This window comes from Heptranchias perlo, unplaced genomic scaffold (genome assembly GCF_035084215.1).
Source record: "Heptranchias perlo isolate sHepPer1 unplaced genomic scaffold, sHepPer1.hap1 HAP1_SCAFFOLD_483, whole genome shotgun sequence".
Classification (NCBI taxonomy): domain Eukaryota; kingdom Metazoa; phylum Chordata; class Chondrichthyes; order Hexanchiformes; family Hexanchidae; genus Heptranchias; species Heptranchias perlo.
Window position 1 is genome coordinate 48,960 of NW_027139498.1, and position 5,948 is coordinate 54,907.

General features: G+C 44.9%; 1 non-coding gene across 1 annotated transcript; it reads right to left on the reverse strand.

Annotated features, from left to right (window-relative positions):
• Window positions 1-247: 247 nt before the first annotated feature.
• Window positions 248-332, reverse strand: trnak-uuu (transfer RNA lysine (anticodon UUU)). The gene is given in 2 exon segments: window positions 248-283; window positions 296-332. It is a non-coding gene; the product is annotated as a tRNA-Lys (tRNA).
• Between the last annotated feature and the right edge of the window lie 5,616 nt (window positions 333-5,948).

Sequence of the window (5,948 nt, forward strand, 5' to 3'; positions counted from 1 at the left end):
TCCACCCCAGAGGGCTGTGGATGCTGAGCCATTGAATAGATTCAAAACTGAGATGGATTGATTTTTGGACACGAAGGAACTCAAGGGATATGGGGAGAGGTCGGGAAAGTGGAGTTGAGGTCGAAGATCAGCGATGACGTTATCAAATGGCGGAGCAGGCTCGAGGGACTGAATGGCCAACTCTTGCTCCTTTCGCTGATGTTGGTCCGCTGGAAAAGCCGAACTTGCCAGCTGTTTTTAAACTTTTAGCCTGAACAGGGACTTGAACCCTGGACCCTCAGATCACTACCTATTTTAAAAGTCTGATGCTCTACCGACTGAGCTATCCAGGCTGGCTATAAGATTGGTTTCCATCATACAGATTCATGGTGGGACTCAGAATTATCCCTGTCAATGTCGAATTCGGGGGAGTATCTCTTTTTTTTCCAATTTTCAGCAACGAGTTGAGGAGAATCCTTGTTTCTGTTGAACATGATGTTGGAAACATGGACAGCGAACTCTTGAGTTTACAAATCTTCTTGTTTGTACAAAATGTCTTGTCATTCGTTAGCAGCAATAAAAAATACACTTTACCCAATGGCTCAAAAGTTAAACTTGTTCCACACGGGAGCTGGAAAAGGCCTCTCGACATTTCAGCCGATCAACAATTGAAAGCTGAATAATTTCACCCGTTACACCGTGACACCAGGCAGCAGATTTGCCTCCCGAATTTTCCCTACACGACACTTCAAACCGATGAATCTCTGCTTCACGGAAAGAAGAATTGTGTGTTTGGTTCTTTAGATTTAAAGATGTCGTGCCGGCCGCTTTACCATTTCAGCTCTCGCCAATCGCCCCCTCTCCCTCCTATAAACAAATAAACTCTCACCTGCTATTGCAAGACGGGAGGTCAGAGGAGCCTCAGTGCCCACATGGGGACATGAAGAAGTCGATGTGTTATGGAACCGGTTGTACCTTGAACTCCAGTCAAAATGTTTCGAAGTTTCAACTACTTTAGATGGCGCTGGAGCTCACAACCCCAGCATTTCTCGAGTGTATAATTATTGTAGAAATAACGCGCGCTGACCGATTGCTCCACTGGAGCCGCGCACGGTCTGTGTCCCCAGTGCTCCCATCAAACAGCTTCATCCTCGGTCTCTCAATTATCACTTCCTGATCTTTCCCACACAGAAGCCTCCAACCAAGAGGCGATTCGTTGAACATCCGCAGTGGCCTTTAAAAGCCGTGGAATCTGAAACAAAACTCCAGACGATAAGAACTTTTAATTATATTATTATTAACTTAAGGACAATTATTTTCATGGTACTTTAAGGAAGATTTGGGTAAAGTGGGAGCTGAAACGAAGAAACTCTCTCTGGGCTGCCGGTGATTGGAGAGATGGGCGTTATTTCATTTGAAAACCGAGGTTCGGAACTTCCTGATGGAGAAGTGTGAGAGAAGATTGTGGTTAGTGGCAGTTGCCGGGGAGATCCAGAGGAGAGGGAGAAAAGTCAAAGTCACAGCTGTGACAGCTCAAGTGCTCTGCTTATCTGTAATATTTAGAAAGTAATGTACAGTACAGGGCAAACCGATTTGGTATCAGTTAGCAAAAATATTAAAAGACACGGGTTTAAAGGCGAATTTGTGAAGAGGGAACGGATTTAACCGCCAGACCAAAATCATTCCACATGAATCTGAAGCATCTTGGGGAAAACGGCAGTGCGAACTGTTCTGTTCGTGTCATGACTTGAAAGACGCTCCAATTACCGACAGTATCTTTGAACGAGTTGTGCAGCAAAACCGCGATAGAAGCCGCTTTGCACTCGTCAAACGTGTTGGTGACGATATTGAAACATAGGAACAGGAGTAGGCCATTCAGCCCCTCGTGTCTGCTCCGCCATTAAATAAGATCATGGCTGATCTGTGATCTAACTCCATATACCTGCCTTTGGCCCATATCCCTTAATACCTTTGGTTGCCAAAAAGCTATCTGTCTCACATTTAAATTTAGCAATTGAGCTAGTATCAATTGCCGTTTGTGGAAGAGAGTTCCAAACTTCTACCACCCTTCGTGTGTAGAAATGTTTTCTAATCTCACTCCTGAAAGGTCTGGCTCTAATATTTAGACTGTGCCCCCTACTCCTAGAATCCCCAACCAGCGGAAATAGTTTCTCTCTATCCACCCTATCTGTTCCCCTTAATATCTTATAAACTTCGATCAGATCACCCCTTAACCTTCGAAACTCCAGAGAATACAACCCCAATTTGTGTAATCTCTCCTCGTAACTTAACCCTTGAAGTCCGGGTATCATTCTAGTAAACCTACGCTGCACTCCCTCCAAGGCCATTATGTCCTTCCGAAGGTGCGGTGCCCAGAACTGCTCACAGTACTCCAGGTGCGGTCTAACCATGTTTTTGTATCGCTGCAGCATAACTTCTGCCCCCTTGTACTCTAGTCCTCTCGATGTAAAGGCCAGCATTTCATTAGCCTTCTTGATTATTTTCTGCACCTGTTCATGACACTTCAACGGTCGATGTACCTGAACCCCTAAGTCCCTTTGGACATCCACTGTTTTTACCTTTTTACCATTTAGAAAGTACCCTGTTCTCTCCTTTTTTGATCCAAAGTGGATGACCTCACATTTGCCTACATTGAATTCCATTTGTCACAGTTTTGCCCATTCACCTAATCTATCAAAATCCCTTTGTAATTTTATATTTTCATCTACACTGCTTACAATGCCAGCAATCTTTATGTCATCGGCAAACTTAGATATGAGACTTTCTATGCCTTCATCCAAGTCGTTAATAAATATTGTGAATAATTGAGGCCCCAAGACAGATCCCTGCGGGACTCCACTAGTCACATCCTGCCAATGTGAGCACCTACCCATTCTCCCTACTCTCTGTCGCCTTTCGCTCAGCCAACTACCTAACCAAGTCCGTACTTTTCTCTCGATTCCATGGGCTTCCATCTTATCTAACAGTCTCTTACGTGGGACTTTATCAAATGCCTTTTGGAAGTCCATATAAATAACATCCGTTGACATGCCCCTTACCACTACTTTAGTCACCTCTTCAAAAAAATCAATTGGGGTTGATTCGGGTCGATTTCAATTATTTGAAATCTCACCACGTGACCCGAAAATTGATGGCAAAATCGAGTTTTTCCTGTAAGTCCTGAATTGAAGGGAAAGGCGCAACAAGCAGGTCGGAGAAATGAAAAGCAGAAACTGTGGATGAAACTTGCACGACTGAAAATCCATGTATGTTGGAAGACTCAGTCCCCAGTGGTGGAGAGGATTGGGATTTCAAGCTGTCTCACAGCTCACACACACACCATTGGCTCATTTAATCACCATCAACAACTGGAATACATCAACACTTAATCTTCTATACACAAGGAAATACACACCTTTCCTACGCAATTTTTCCGCATAATTTAACCATTTTAGCCCTGGTATCATTCTGGTGAATCTGCACTGCACCCCCTCCAAGGCCAATATATCCTCCCTGAGGTGTGGTGCCTAGAACTGAATGCAGTGCTCCAAATGTGGTCTCAGCAGAGTTGATATAACGATTTGTGCACGTATAACCCCAGGTCCCTCTGTTCCTCCAACCCTTTTAGAATTGTGCCCTCTAGTTTATATTGCCTCTCCTCGTTTTTCCCACCGAAATGCATCACCTCGCATTTTTCCGTGTTAAACTTCATCTGCCACGTGTCCGTCCATGCCACCAGCGTGTCCATATCCTCTTCAAGTCTATCCTCCTCACTGTTCTCTACCCTTCCAAGTTTTGTGTCATCTGCAAATTTTGATATTGTACCCTTTACTCCCAAGTCCAAGTCATTAATATCTATCAAGAAAAGTAGTGGTCCCAGCACCGACCCCTATGGAACACCATTGCCCACCTCCCTCCTGTTCGAAAAACAACCGTTCATCACAACTCTCTGTTTCTTGTCATTTAGCCAGTGCTGTATCCATGTTGCTATTGCCCCCTGTATTCAATGGGCCGTAATCTTGATAGCACGTCTGCCACGTAGCACTTTATCAAACGCTTTTTGAAAGTCCATATACACCACGTCAACTGCATTGACCTCATCTACCCTCTCTGTTACCTCATCAAACAACTCTATCAAGTTGGTTAAACACGATTGGCCTTTAACAAATCCGTGCTGGAATTCCCTAATCAATCCACACTCGTCCAAGTGACTGTTAATTCTATCCCCGATTATCATTTCCAAATCTTTCCCCATCACCGAGCTTAAACTGACTGGCCTATAGTTGCTGGGTTTATCTTTACACCCTTTTTTTGAACAAGGTTGTAACCTTTGCAATTCTCCAGTCCTCTGGCACCATTCCCATGTCGAAGGATGTCTGGAAGGTTATGGCCAGTATCTCTGCAATTTCCCCCTTTACTTCCCTCAGCATCCTCGGGTATATCCCATCCGGACCAGGTGACTTATCTATTTTAAGTACAGCAAGCCTTTCTAGTACCTCTTCTTTCTCATTTTTAAGCCCATCCAGTATCTTAACTATATATTCCTTTATCGAGAATCTGGCAGCATCTTCTTCCTTGGTAAAGAACAATGCGAAGTACTCATTTAGTACCTCAGGCCATGCCCACTGCCTCCATGAGTAGATCTCCTTTATGGTCCCTAATCGGCCCCACCCCTCCTCTTACTACCCGTTTACTGTTAACATGTCTGTAGAAGACTTTTTGATTCCCTTTTATGTTTTCCGCTATTCTTATGCTCTCTCTTTGCCCCTCTTATTTCCTTTTTCACTTCCCCTCTGAACTTTCTATATTCTCTCTGGTTGGCACTTGTGTTATCAACCTGACACCTGTCATACGACACTTTTCCCCGCTTCATCTTACTCTCTATTTCTCTTATTATCCAGGGAGCTCTGGCTTTAGTTGCCCTACCTTTCTACCTCGTTGGAATGTACCTTCTCTATCCCCGAATCATCTTCTTAAAAGGCGCCAACTGTCCAATTATAGTTTGGCCTGACAATCTTTAATTCCAATTTACCGGGGCCAGATCTGATCTCATCCCACTGAAATTGACCCTCCTCCAATTGAGTACTTTTACTTTAGAGTGGACAGAGTCCATTTCCATAGCTATTCTAATCCTTATGATACTGATCGCTGCTCCCTAAATGCTCCCCCACTGACACTTGCTCCACTTGGCCCGCCTCATTCCCTTGCACCAAGTCCAGCAATGCCTCCTTCCTCAGTGGGCCAGAAACGTACTGGTCGAGAAAGTTATCCTGAACACATTTCAAAAATTCTTCCCCTTCTTTGCGCCTTATATTATTGTTATCCCAGTCTATATTAGGATAGTTGAAATCCCCTGTTATCACTACTCTATGGCTTTTGCAACTCTCTGTAATTTCCCTGCAAATTTGCTCCTCGATATCGGTCCCACCAGCTGGTGGCCTATAGAATACACCAAGTAGTGTAATCGGACCTCTATTGTTCCTTAACTCCAACTCAGAACCCAGTAGAAATCCCCTCGTTCCTGGGAACTTTGTATTAAGCAGAAGTTAGCAGCAAAAAGTGTTCGTGGTGGGACTGAGAAATGCTGAAACAGCCGGCACCCTGTAAAACAGAGCTCCAAGTATCGGTTTAAATAAAGTCCTGAACTGACAGAGCGGCGGGCAGATGAGGATTGAATTAAATCCCAATTCACTGAATCTAAACAAGGTTTAAATAAGTGAATCTGTCAGGAGTGGGATTCCTGAGCTTGTGTGTGAGCTGAAACTGGATCGGTCCCGTTCTGTCAAGACTGAATGGCAGGCGGCTCCCAGACAGGGCTCAGGCCGGGACTGGCAGCTCTCCGCTGGGAACGGCTGGATTGGAGAGCGGGGCTCCTGCGGTGTTGCTGCTGCTGCTTCCGCCTCTTCGAGTCCCTGTGGCGGTCGGTACCGATCTCCCTCCTATGGATCCGGCTCCAGGTGGGCGCTGTG